The sequence below is a fragment of the Chamaea fasciata genome, unplaced genomic scaffold (assembly GCF_029207755.1).
Source record: "Chamaea fasciata isolate MVZ Bird 193981 ecotype frontalis unplaced genomic scaffold, bChaFas1.0.hap1 SCAF_1, whole genome shotgun sequence".
Lineage (NCBI taxonomy): Eukaryota > Metazoa > Chordata > Aves > Passeriformes > Sylviidae > Chamaea > Chamaea fasciata.
The window spans coordinates 49988783-50002884 of record NW_027094086.1 but is presented as its reverse complement, the minus strand read 5'-3'; the positions used below and the strand labels follow the sequence as shown (position 1 = coordinate 50002884).

The 14102-nt window shown below is 37.2% G+C and overlaps 1 protein-coding gene across 7 annotated transcripts in view; it reads left to right on the top strand.

The window, feature by feature from the left end:
- DLGAP1 (DLG associated protein 1) overlaps positions 1-14102 on the top strand; it is a 403833-nt gene that overhangs the window by 89611 nt on the left and 300120 nt on the right. The window contains exon 3 of one of the 7 annotated variants that reach the window (XM_066182999.1): positions 9365-9491. The exons of the other annotated variants lie outside the window; for them this stretch is intronic. The gene's annotated coding sequence lies outside the window, so the exon portion shown is untranslated. The remainder of the gene's footprint in view (positions 1-9364; positions 9492-14102) is intronic. 7 annotated transcript variants of the gene reach the window in all.

The window sequence follows — 14102 nt, the reverse complement described above, 5'->3', positions numbered from 1 at the left end:
AAATTAGTTTGAACCTTGACTGTACTTGGACAGTAAAGCTCAAACTCTTGAGAAGCCCTGAAGGTTTCTGGGAGAAAGGTGTGCCTAACCATACTAAAAACATTGGGGTACAAAAAACTTGAAGGCTGTAAGGCAAACTGGAATTTGGTCCTTTAATTTCCAATAATCACGTGGGAACTCTTGTGGATGGGTGACCGCTGTTCTTTGAAATACACTGAGATTCACACTTCCATCCAATATGTGTCTCTCAAAGAATAATTATTTTCAAATTAAACACCTTTTGATTAGAAAAGGCCAAGTCATTGAAACAGCCTGAGCAGTTCTATTTTTGGTTCAATAAGCCCCTTAATTTTGTTGATAAACATTTGTTTAGACTTTAGGTCTATCTGTAGTATTTACTTAATTAGATGCAGTATTTTTATGTGTTTTATGAGACACTACATTTATTTCAGAAAAGATGAGTCGAGGTTGTGAAAAATTTGCAGTCCACTTACAGTTGCAGTGTATTATTAAAAATTCTGATACCTTAATATAACCAAATACATTCTTAAAATTTGGAATAAGTTTTAAAAGTATTTGAACAGTTTAAAATTTAAAAACTAATTAATATTGGAGGATTTACCTGTATATATAGCAAATAGCTGAAGTCTTGAGTTTAAATGAGCACGTTTAAATGAGCATTAAAATTTCACATCTTGAATTTTTTAACATAATTATGAACAGAGAAACTATGGATAGTACTTGCAATTTGTCCCTACTATTCAAAACATAGGCCTTTTATCTGAAGGCTGAATTTGGTTGATCTTGGCTGATAATGACTAAATTTCTACTATTCTGTGGCACCTTAAACTTTGGCCAGTTTCTCTCTTAACTTCTTTTCTGAGCGAGCACTTGGTACTGAGCACAGCCGCTGACCATTTGGTCATTCTTAGGATTCTTTGCTCCTCCTGGTTCACAGCATCTCAGTGTGGCTTTGCGGCAGTAAGGTGGGGAGGGAGTTTGGGGGAGGAAAGAGAACAGTTACTGAGAGTGCAACAGAATTATGAAAATCACATGAAGAAATGAAGGTGTTCTTCATGCCATGGATGAATATGTATTATGATCCTAATAAATAACTCCATCCTCTCTGTAATGCATGAGGATAGAAAATAATTTTTCATTTTTTCTGTTGACTAAATGTTTTACTCTTCAAAAGAAATAGGAACAGCAGAAGTGGCTTTCACTGTCTTTTCACATCAGTAGGTGGTATTTTGGCCACGAACTAATATACTGTGGATGCCTTGAACTATGCAAAGCATAGTTTGCCTTGCTGTTGGTGTCTGTGAGGTAGTTGAAAATTGTATGAATTTGTGGGTAACTCATGAAAACACTGGTTAAATACAAAATGTACAGTGTACAGTGCATATGTCTAATTTTCAAAGAAATATGTGAGACATAAAATTCTTAATTTTAATAATTTAAATTAATTTCTATTCCACTGGATTTTGCAGTGGTACTGCTTATTATCTGATTACAGAAAAAGTGCTTACTAGCATGTGTTTAAATAAATTTTAAGTGTAATGTGTTAAATGTATATACTATAAGTTACTTCAGTTTAGCCGTGGTTAACCCAATAAAAATAACTGTGGTTCTTTTCATTATTTCAGGATGTATTTGGATTTTTATGTCATATTGACATTGTGGAAAAGGAGAGAAGTCTTAACTGGACTAAAATATAACTATAGAAATTCTTTAATTATTGATTGATTTTTCTTCAGTCACCTTTTTGTTCAAAGAATAAATGTCTGAAACAACCATTTTCTTTTCTTCTGAAACTTGCATCTTTTCATCCAACCATGTAATTTGTGATGTAGGGATTTGCACTAGAAATTTTTATAGTCTTAGCTGTGGCTGTGCAATTCTAAGTGTGGGTAGAGGTAATTAAAAAAGAGAGGCAGTATTACTTTAAACAGGTGAGGATGATGAAACTCTGGACTTGTGGATTGAAATGTGGGCATGAAATATATTTCTTTTAGTTGTTGTTGGCTGATAAAACTGAGCTTAAGTTCTCTCTGATCACATGACACTTGTCTACTTGTCCTCAGATTGGCAGCTTTAAGTCCCTTCAAGGATATTAAATGAAACAAAAGTGTAGTTTTATTAAGCATTTGCAATGAGATTTTGCTGGTAGCCACATTGTTTAATCTGTGAAATTAATTGTGTAGTAAACATCTACTCTTACCTTTACAATCTTAGATTGTTTTCTATATTCTGCTAAAAGAAGTCGTATTGTTTTTCTGTCATATTTCTTTGCTTTGTTGTGTATTTTTAACATAACATCACCTGAGATCTGTAGCATATTGCTCCAGGACAAAACCTTTTAAACTATTTCTGACTCTCTTGCATCTTAGTTCATATCTAGGTTAGTCACAAGTGAGGCCTCTTTATTTTTTGTATGAAAATTTGCTGATTTGTTTTAATACTGACTCCCATTTCAGTGGTCTTACTCACCCAGTCGGTGCTGATCATTTTAGAAGCAACCTGGCATCCCCTAGAAGGTAGGGACTGTGTAATGAATGTTTCCACTGCAGCCTCCTTTACTACCTGTAGCTTATTTATGAGCAAGTAATGCAGCAGAAAAGCAGTGAGCATAAATAACATGATGCAAAGAACATACTTAAAAGGATCTAAACTGCCTCTACTGCCTCTGTATTTTTGGAAGTCATCTTGATTTATTTCTGCATGTCACTAGAATTCCATCTCAAGAGTCTGAAGCTGAATTTTGGAATTAATATTGATTTACTGGGGTGCCTCACATCTTTCTTGATAATGTGTATGCTGGTAACTCCTCCTCAATACATTAGAGTGCTCCATTGCTGCTCTGTCAAACTTCACAGTTCTAGAATACTGAATTGCATTTGAGCATCTGCTGTGGTCAACCTCAGATTATTTGAACACGTTTTCCTAGCTTTCAGCATATTTTAATGTGATATTCACTAGAAATTAGCAATGCTAAACAATTCATCTCACAGAAGAAAAAGCACCCTAAGAAAGGGAAAGTATAAAATGCCCAGATTGATAGTGACAGCATAAATCGATCCTACTGAATTATTATGGGAAGTCCTTGTTTGTCATGTCTGAAAAAGATAGGGTCTTTTTCCAAGCTTCTGTACATGCATATCATACACTCAGACTGTTCTTTACAGTAAAAGTGATAGGCTTGAGTGACAGCTGATTTCCTTTTGTACTTTGAGGAACAACAGGGTGGAAAATAGCCATATGAAATGGGAAATTTGGGTACTGTGTCATTAAAGAGAAGACAACTGCTGTGTTAAAGTAATTGTCAGCATTAGCCAGAAACAGTTTCATATTTCTGGTATAACTGGGTCTGTCAAAGAGCAGTTTAAAGCCCTAAATCATAAGTATTTTTTGAGTTACATGGTCCTGCCAAACTTCCTGTGAAGCTGGCAGTTTCTAAAAAAATTTTGTCTCAATTTAACATATTGTAACATTTTCCCATGTAGACTATAGGGGAACTTGGAGAAATAAGAAAGTCTGGAGGACCAAAACCTCCATTCTTTCTTTCTCAGCAAATATTTATGTTTCTCAAAGGTTTCACAACACTTGCCTTAATGTTTATGCAAAACTGGATCCTTCTCTGCTATTGAAACGTTCATGTTGATCATGGACATCTTTCTGGCAGGATCAGAATGTGAGGCTCTGTGAAGATTAGAATCTCCCAGAGCAGCTTTTCTTTAACCATTAAAAATGTGCATGGACAGCACCATGACAAATATGAACCAGTTTAGTCATTCTGTGACTGATTTACCAAAAGTTAGCCAAATCCCATGCGACACCTTAGAGGATCTTAAGGTCTGCACTCTGCCTGTGGGTATATTATCTTTTGGCACAATATACAAGTACCCAAGAGTGGTTTTCCATCTGCAGGAGCATGGTGGGGAGGAGAACAGGGGCTGTTTCATTGCCCCTGCTTTATATGGCAATTTTTTTCCCTGGCCAGAGTAATTCCTAATTACTGGATAATTTAATTCAAGTCAGTGTTACTGCTAGAGCATCGCAGAGTGGCCTTGGTGGTACCCAGGAGACACTGTCTGTTGTTCAAGAGAAAGAATTGAACAATGCTTTCTCCATTAATGGACCAGAACAACCTAGGCCACTCAAATTTCCTGAGCAAACATCTTCTGAGTATTAACAGTTTCTATTTATCTGCTAATGGATAAATTAAGTTATGCGGAAACATGAATATCACAGAATCCCACAGCACCCTGTGGTACAGGCATCTTCTCTTGCAATGTGTCATTTGCATACTTCATCCTATTGCTTTTAACCAGGTCTTAAGGGAAGAGGAAACAAAAATACAGGATGCCTTTTCTTAGCATAATTTATATACATAAAAGAATAAAAATTTTAGCAGATGTTGACAAAACAAAATTAAATAACTTTGAGAGATTTTCCACTTCTGAATTCTCTGGCCCTAGTAAAAGAAAGCTGACTCCATGGTAGATGTTTTCTAAGTACTGAGTGTTGTATTAACATGAGTTTCATAAGTAGCTAATGTTCTTGCTATGTGTCATTCATACTTGATTGTAAGTATCACAGATATCTGATAGTTTACCATTCTGATTTTTTTCTGGGTTTTTTGCATTGATAAACGTTATTCTGAAACAAAATTCTACTATAAAGCTATCAGCTTTATTAGGGTACGTTTTCATTTAATATGATGATAAAGCTGCACAGTAGCTTTGGAGAACATGTTTGTTTACTTTTTCTACATTTAATACCTTGATAAGTGATACCAAGCGTAGCTGAGAGCTCAAATAAAAGGTATCTATATTTATTCTTGCAGATGCCTTTTCCATTTCCTGCCAGCCTGTTACTTAGATGTCCTGGTTTTGGTCCATACTGTTCTTTGTAGCTGGTACAGTGCTGTGGGTTTGGATTTAGTATGAGAATAATAGCATACTGTTTTTAAGTAGTGCTGACACCTACTCGACGGCTTTTGAGTATCTTATGCTCTGCTAGTGAGGAGTTGCACGATAACCTGGGAGGGAGCACAGCCAGGACGGCTGGCCCAACCTGCAGGTGGCGTATTCCATGTCATAGAATGTTGTGCCCAGTATACAAACTCGGGGGAGTTGTCCAGAAGCCACTCACTGTGATTCAGGGATGTGATTAACATTAGTCAGTGGGTGGTGAGCAGTTGTATTGTGCATCATTTATTTCCCTTGGGTTCAGTTACTCTCTCTCCCTCTTCTTATCATTACAATTCTCATTATTGCTGTTTTTGGTATTAGCACAATACTATATTAGCATAATGGAATAATTATTAGTAAATTATTGTTCCTATTATTGTTGTTATTATTGATATTGTATTTTGTTTATTAATTTTTTTTCTTATCTAACCTGAGGTTTAGATTTTGTTTTCAATTCTCCTCCCCACCTGGGGGTGTGATATAGGGGAGTGAGCAAATGGCGGTGTGGTAATTAGTGGCCACCCAGGGTGAAACCACAACACTCATCTTCCTTTCAAAATCCCACCAGGAGCAGGTAACGCTGCAGGTTCCACAGAGCAGCTCCTGTGAGCTGGAAGGACTCACTCTTCTGCTTCAGCTGAGTGTGCCCCTGAACTCTAACGCTTCTTTTATGATTGAAGCTTTCTTTTATGATTGACTATACAGCATTATATAATCTGCATTAGATAGGTTTTAGTCTTCTCGCTGCTGCTGCTGCTGTATTCAGTGTGCATTATTCTCACCCCAGAAGAGCACTCCTGTCTTCATTTTCTTTGCCAGTCTTTCCAGCTTGGTGGTTGCAATTTTGATTACAGTTTGTGCCTCATTTAACCTAACTGTCCTCAATATCATTCAGTAAGCAATAGCTTATTTTTTAGGGTATTTTCTTCCTTGATGACTGTGTCACTCTTTGCTAGATAAAATTGTCTCTTAGTTTTAGATTCAGTCTTTAACTTGTATCTGTAAGATCTGGAAACCTGTGAGGAGGAAATGTAACTCCATTCCTTCCTATCATAAGTCTGTGATACTCTACACCACTACAGTGGTGGATCTTTCATTTTAAGTATAAAACTTCACTTTGCCTGTTTTTTGTCTACAAACCTTTAACTAAAGGAGTTAGGAGAGGAGGTGTGGGGAGGAGGCGTGACTGTGGGTGTTGGGGGAAGGAAGAAAAAGGACTTGAAGGAAGTAAGTCATGAATAATATGTGCTGAGTGTGTTTTAGCAGCATGCAGGTATTTCTAGAAAGACATTATCCCTCCAGAATTTGTTGGTAATCTGAAGGTAAGAATAGCTACATGGTGGCCCCAGCTGGGAAGGATCAGTGCATGAGCTTTATCTTCAAAGCTAGGTAATGTTCTTCAAGCAGTGTCTAGCATCTGAGCCAAGGAAGGATCTTTGCAGCTCATGTCAAAGGAAATCTGTTTTATGTCTCTGTTTTATGAGAAGCACTAGTTTGTAATAATATTTATCATCATTTTGGCAACTGCTTGGGGGTAATTCTATCAGCTTGCTTGTTTTAGAATGACCAGCTCAGCAAAGTAATAAATAAAATGGACAGTGTTGTGGTATAGGCTAGCAGAAGGTGTCTCCATTAATTCCTTTCATATTGACAGTGCCTCATTTCCAATCCTGTGCAAATAATGAGAAAAAACTAGTAATGGCAGACATGTTTCATAATGGAAAGGAGCTTGTAAATATATAAGAGAACCACAGGCACTTGTATTCCTGCCATGACAAGGCCCCTACTTCATTACCCAGTCACACTCTGCTATTAATTTTCTTTTTCAAAGACATCTTTGCTTTTACAGGGTTTTGAAAACCCGGGGAATTCCTTTGCAATGTCAAATTGGCTACAGTGAAGACAGCATAGTGACTCTTAAATGCTAAACCATAAAATTCAGTTTGGATGAAGAACATGAACTTAGAGTAATCTACTTGAATATTCTTTCATTCTTTAAGATAGCAAAATAAGTAATTGTTAACACTTTCTTAAGGGAAATAATTTACTGTTTGAAAAACTTCACAAACTCTCTTCTTATTTGCAGTGGGATTCAAACTCTTCTGATAGTAGTGCCACTGCTGTAGGTTAGCAATGTGCTACATCCCTTTCAACTGCACAAGTTTTCTGAACACTGTCAGAAATTATGTATTTGTGTTGTGTGTGCAAGCAGGTGTTGTTCTGCTTGATGGGGAGTGCAAGTGAGTTAATTTATCTTCAGTTTTTTTCTTTGAAGAATTCCAGAAACAACACCAAACCAAGGAAACTCTCTGTTGACTGATACACAGGTTGGTAGCTGGACTGCCCATCAGCAGAGCTTAACACCATGTCATAAATAGAGAATTATGTGAGGAAATCAATTAAGCAATAGGCCACATTATTATTTGTTTGTCTATAACTAGAGTTTATTCCTTATAGACATATCTTAGCAAGAACTTATGTTTCCAGGTTTTCACAGATAAAAAGGAACCTATGTAAAATGCAAAGAATACCAACACACCCAAATGCATTACTTGATCTATGTTAGTGTTCCACATGTGAATAAAATAGGTGAATAGTACTGGGATAAAATTTACCGTCTCCTAGTGCAATGATGTTAACTGTATGTAATAGTCCCTCTAAAATGAAATATACTACATAGGGCGTTTCACTAGAATAAGATTTACTATCTTTTTTTGGTTTTAGAATCCATATTTCTTAAATGTCTTTGTAATTTAATGTATGTTGTCATTTAAGAAGAGAGAAGCCTGCACAATTAATTAAAGCAATGCATACATCAAAGCTAATGAAAGCAAAAACCAAATGAATAATACGGACATCAAAACTCAAGTAACCAGCTGTACACCTCTCTCCTCACTATCCAGACATTAGGTCCTTGTATGCAAGCATTCTTTCAGAGCAGAGAGATGATCTGGAAAGGATGTGCATGGCTTCGCGCTTGCCCGTGTACTCACCAGTGCAGCAGAGCTAGCCAGGCTGGAGACTGTTCTGCTGCAGCTGTCAGCAGCAAATTTCTGGTGCACAGAGGAATTGTGGCTTGTTTTCTGAGAGGTGAAGAAATGCTGTTGTCCTTTGGCAATACAGGCTGTGTCCCTGGAATACAGTCTGTTGTGGAGCAGTCAGCAGGGGAATACGAGGAATAAGAGTTGGCCATCTGTACATCAGAGCTGACAGGAGCAGTTCTAGTGGGACCAGAGTGATGGACACTTGAGAAATGTATGAGTTGTATTGATAGTTTTACTTACCCATGTTTCATCCATTATCACAGACTTATTTAGGTGACCCATTTTTAAATCAAGAGTCTCACATGTTACATAAACATGCTATTAGATTTCAAAAACCTGTTGGAAAAATTCCCAATTCTGCCTTTCTCTGTCTGGATTGCCAATGCCTTGACAAATCCAAATAGTGTTGTATGTTTTTGGCATGGCCTGCCAGAAAAGCAAACAAACCCAGGACAGAAGAAAGTAAGTTGATTTCATCCTGCATATAGGATATGATAGCACACTGAGGCAAGGACCTAACATTCACTGACCTTGAAACAGAGGATAGGCTTGCTCATGGTTCCCCTTTTGTTAGCAGGCTTTCATAGGGTGAGTGACTGGACTGGGTAATGAGTATGGTCGCCTGTCTCTGTTGTTAAATTCCATGTAGATACCCTTCTCTTCAGCTTAACTACTGTATTCAATAATTTCTTTGCCTTGGAGATTATACTTGAAGTTCAGAGAAGAGGAAGGATCAAAGGATCTTCAATGTGCAAAGCCACTGTGACGGAAGGGAACTAACTAGATAAGACAAGATGGTCCTAGCAGGCAATTGAGACCCTGTGCTGCAGAAGGTGACTGAGGAAGTACTTAGAAAAACAGGAAAAAGAGGAATGAATCTTGGCTGGTTTATACATACCGAGGCACTGATGAGAGATTAAAAGATGAGATAAAACCTTAAAGGTTTGCATGACACAGTTGCATAAATGTGAGCTGAGGCTGGGCTGTCAGTTGGCTGGTTCCTAGAGAGAATGGTCCTCTCCTTTGGTAATTGTATTTTCCTGTCATGATACCTTGAAGGAAGGGCCTGGATGACTACACCTGTGTGTTTTAAATGCTGTATATGTTTTATAGCATTCTGAAGGGAATTCAGGCATGAAGTGGTTTGGTTTAGATTGATTTTAGGGGGTGTTTAAGTCTTACAAAATCAAGTATTTCAAAATATGTGTGTAGGTATAAGAAACAAGTGAAAGAAGATAATAAAATTAGTAGAGAATAAATTAATTCAAAGTTCTTCTGTACAGATTCAGATTTTTAAGTTACTGGAAAGTAAATGTTACAGGGTCCCTTTCTTTCTTCCTTTGTCAGGAAACTAAAGTAGCACACCTATTTTCCATCACAGTCTTGGATTAGTTTCACCGCAAAAGGAAACTTGTGCTCCACAGCATGACTTTTTGTGAAAACACTGAGAAAGCCCTTAAGTTTCAGATAGCAGGTAAGTTGCTAATGTTCCTGGTGACCATAGAGACGAAGTCTTTTGAAATGGGTTACATAACTTGCTGCAAGTGCAGAGATGGCTTGGCATACATGTTTAATGGTTTCACCTGTGGGGATGCTTGAGGGCAACCTCCAAGCATTAATGCTGAACTCTAATTAGTGTAGACAAGATCACAGCACTGGATTTCAAGGGAATGCAAGATAACCTGCAGACAAATTACCACTGAAGTAACATGACAGGTTTTGACAGTATGTTCAAATCATTTACCAAAAAAAAAAAAAATGCATCCATCAACTCCAACATCTTCTAAAATATTGACTATCAAAATATTTTGTGCCCAATAGGTATCTAGACTTCTGGATAAGTATAGAAGTGGCACTGTGGCTGGAGGGTTTATGGTAATTCTATAAGCAGCAAAGTGTCTCTGCAAAGGAGAGATAAACAGCTAGTAATCCTCATAATTCCCCACTGATAGCCTATCCATCTCTGCTATAAATTAGAAAGCCCGGAGATTAGGAAGGCTAGGCAGGGTGTAGCTCACAGCATTAATCACAGTATTACGACAGCAGTGTGCTTGATTTCTGTGTCCAAAACACTGGTATTTGTCTCTAGGTTTAAATGACATAATGTAGTTTGAAATACATATTGTTCAAGCTGCCTACTCAATACAGAGATGGTTTTCCAGAAGACACTGTTACATACTTCTTAAAACTAAGGTATTGACTGCAGACTGGGGAGTAGTGCAGTTCTTTTTGCTACAAGGGTTGTAGCCAAGATTTTGTAATCTCTTCAAGTTTCCAAATAAAGTTGTTTTTTTTTTTTTTAAATATGTGTTCAGCATTATTCAGATGGATTAGGGTCAGTTTGTTCTCATACCTCTTGCTTCTAGCAGGATATTGTGCAAATGCTTCTGGTCTTTTGGAATCTGCATGTGGCCACACAGGCAGAACTGGTAATGTCATTGTGTGTGTACAAATTCCTATATAAACATAAAATATGAATAGGCACCTCTAAAAATTAGAGGTTAGATATTAGTTCTCACAAGCACATGGCTGAACTAAATATAATTAATCTGAAATTTTCTTGATAACGTTAATTGAGCTGGTAGTCAGATGGAGACTGAAGAACTGTGGCTTGGCCTCTGTAATAGTGTGGCATATATTCCAAATCCTATACAACTTTTGGTTTAAAATACCAAAAATGAGTATTTTAGTTGTCTGCTTTTTATTAGATGATACATCAGGTGATACATTTTATGTGTTCAGCTCTCCACTCTCTCATTTCAAAGTCCTTTTGACTATATTGACAACAATTGTACTCTAGAAATGTAATTGATGCATATATTATTGTTACTTCATCCTTTTGGGTTGCCTAGTTCAATAACTATTGCTTGAGGGACCATTTTGAGAAACAGTAAGTGTTTTCCAAAACTGAAAATGCATGAACAAACTTTTTATCCTTACATGCACAGTAGCAGTGTACAGGGCTTTTGGGGACAGTGGAAGTGTTTCCATCATGTTTGATCTTGCTTTGGAGTGATGATAGGGTTTTTGGTTTTGCAGTCATGAGAAAGACTAAATGGAAATCTCTAGAGAAAGGAATTTCCTGACTACAATGTGGAAAATGTCTGGTCAGCAAAGGCAGAAAAACACTAATAAATGTTCATAGGGAGAAAAACCCCAATCTCTCTGAAAGGGATAGAATTTTGTGGAAAAAGGAAGATTTTGCTTCAAGTGTTAGAGATATTGTGAAAGGATATGGATTGACATAAGACTGATAAAATCCAATAGGCTACAGGAACAGATGTTGGCAAAAGAAGTATAATTTTATCATTAGCATACAGTAATTTAGACTCAGCAGATTCCATACCAAAGTTGAAGATTCATGTAATTGCAAATAAATATCTGCAGGATGACAGCATAGCAGAAGACAGTCTCAGAGACATGTTCTTTAAAAAAAACTCAAACCAGACAGTTACAGGAAATATACCCTATAGGGTAAATACAAAGTTCACAGTGAAGTACTGTGGAAGATAAAGCAAAAAACATTGACCCACACGAAGCAAAATCTTCCGGCAAAAGGTAAGACATGGATGTAAGATATCAGTTGCAAGAAGTTTTGTAAGACAGATATAAAAGGAAGTGTTAGCACTGGATGATTGCAAAAGAATACATCTTCAATAGAATGTCTTTATTCCTTTATGAAGCTGATCTCTGAAATATATTCACAGAACCCTAATTGTCAGCATTTTAATGATAGTGGTCTGATCTACCCTTCCCCTCACAGAGATGTTTCAGAAGAGGAATGGAGATTTTCAAGCAGCTTTTAAAATAATATTAATGGAGTCTTCTACAGCATATCAGCCACCATGGTTTGTGTGTGTGGACTACAACCAGCAGAGTTTCTGGTGGGGAGATGAATAGGGGCTTTTGCATTTATAGTCATTGTTCAGCTTTAACAAAGAGGGACACTCTAACTGAGCATATAAGAAACTCAGCTAAAGGTTGGTGTTGAGACTTTGAGCTGTTTGAAAAACTGGAAGAAGCTGTTACATAACAATCATAATTCTGTAAGTACTGTAAGAAAGGGATGTGCTTCAATTTTAATTATTTTCTAGCAGCCTACGAGAAAATTGTGTGCCTGATGGCGGAGTAAGTAGAAGTGAAATTGTCATCCTCTTTACTCCTTCGGGGAAATGTAACAGGTGTGGGAACACACTGGAGAGCTGTTAAGGTCCCTTTTTCCCTACTAAAGTACTTTTAGAAAAAATAAAATAAATCCTAGCATGTAGCATCACTCTAGGCTATTTAAATGCAGATAAGTGAACATGATATTTAAACCATGGATCTGAGGCATAGGAATTATATTCCAGTTGTATTTTCATGTCTGTAACAGTCCTGGAGTGTGTGCATAAATTATTTTCAGTTTCATTATATTCCAAATTGTTCAGTACTGCACAGTCAAATCAATGATGCCAGTGGTTCCCTGGTGTTCTCAGTTCTGAGCATTTTGTCAAATTAAATCAAAAGTCTTGTTCAGGTTACTGACTACCTATAAAAGGTTTGAATGATTCTGTTTGTTCTAATTTGTTGTCACATAGGAATTATGAAATTAGAAAGAATGTAGGAATGTTGGGGGGGAGTATTCGGTGTTTTTAGCCACTGAACAGTCCTTTCATTTTCCCTGTTCATTCTGCATTTTCCCAAGCTCATCATAAAATAAAGAAAGGGTACTATTTCCTGTTCTTTATCTGTGCAGTTATGTTTCATTGAATAGACAGAACAGTGTGTCCTGAACAAGACAAGATCATTGGGAAAATGTGTTGTCATGTAGCTGTAAGGAGTATTATAATGATCAACAGAGGGCACAGTAAGCTTACAGAAGCAAGAATATAGTGTCACATACCTTTTCAGACCTTGTTTTTCTAACCTCTCTGAAGTTATTTTGGGGAGTTCAAATCATTTATTTGTCTTAGTAACCTCCATACTTGCTTTTGTTTTAGTTCTGATCCCTAAATTTGGGGCATCTTATTGCAGCCTAGCAGTGATGGATATGTACATTACTTTTTTGTTCATGACCGCTCACTTTCAAGTTATAGGTGCCCACTTGAAGCACTAGTTGGCAAAGATTCAGGAATCTGTCTTGCTATTCTCTACCAAAAAAAACCAAACAAAAACACCAAAAAACAAATCCTGAGTATCTGAAGCTAAATCTATTCTCTCTTTTGATTGAGAAAGAAAGAGGAAAAGGAGAGACTTACTGATGAAGTTTTCTAGAACAGTGTTACAAACTCTGGCTGAGCAGATGCTTACACTGTCAGGGCTGGAAACAGAACTGAAACGTGACTTCTCTGTGCAATTTGGTGCCTGAGCTAACAAGTCCTATGAAGATAGCCATGCTGCTTCCCAGGACTGCAACCGCTGCATGTATCTTGCTGGGCTGTGTGGATTTGTAGCTGAGTTCACTTCTTGTTATAAACATCAGCTTAATTTTCTGTTAACGGTTGTAAGGTTTAAGGGGATCACATGTTTTGGTGAGCTTTGAATGTGGTGAGGATATCCAAATGTGGATACCTACCATTCTTGTAGACCTAGGAATGGAAATTCTACTGTTACTGTGTCATGGTTTAGGTGTGGTATTCCCCAATTTAGTATTCCCACTGAAACCTCCCAAACCATGTGCTTATTAATAACTGCCTCTTTTCCCCGCCACCTCCCACCATACCAGGCTAGAGAATAGAATTGGAGGCACAAAAGATGAAGACCATGGGTTGAGATAAGAACAATTTACTGGAAACCATGAGATAAAAAACAGTAACAGCAATAATACTAATAACAGTATTAGTATAAGAAAAAAAGACAAACAATTCACGTGTGATTGCTCATACCCTTCCATGGAAACCCCCCAAAATACCTGACCACTCCCTTCTCAATGCCATGCCATCTCTTCCTTCCTTTATCCCTGGAAAATGACTGAGGTATTGCAGAATAACCTCCAAATCCTAGCCATGTTCCCTCCTGCTGAAAAAATTAACCCTGTCCTGGCCAGACCCAGGACAGAGTAGAAATGAAAATACAAATTTTTCATTAAATTTAAATACGATAAAGG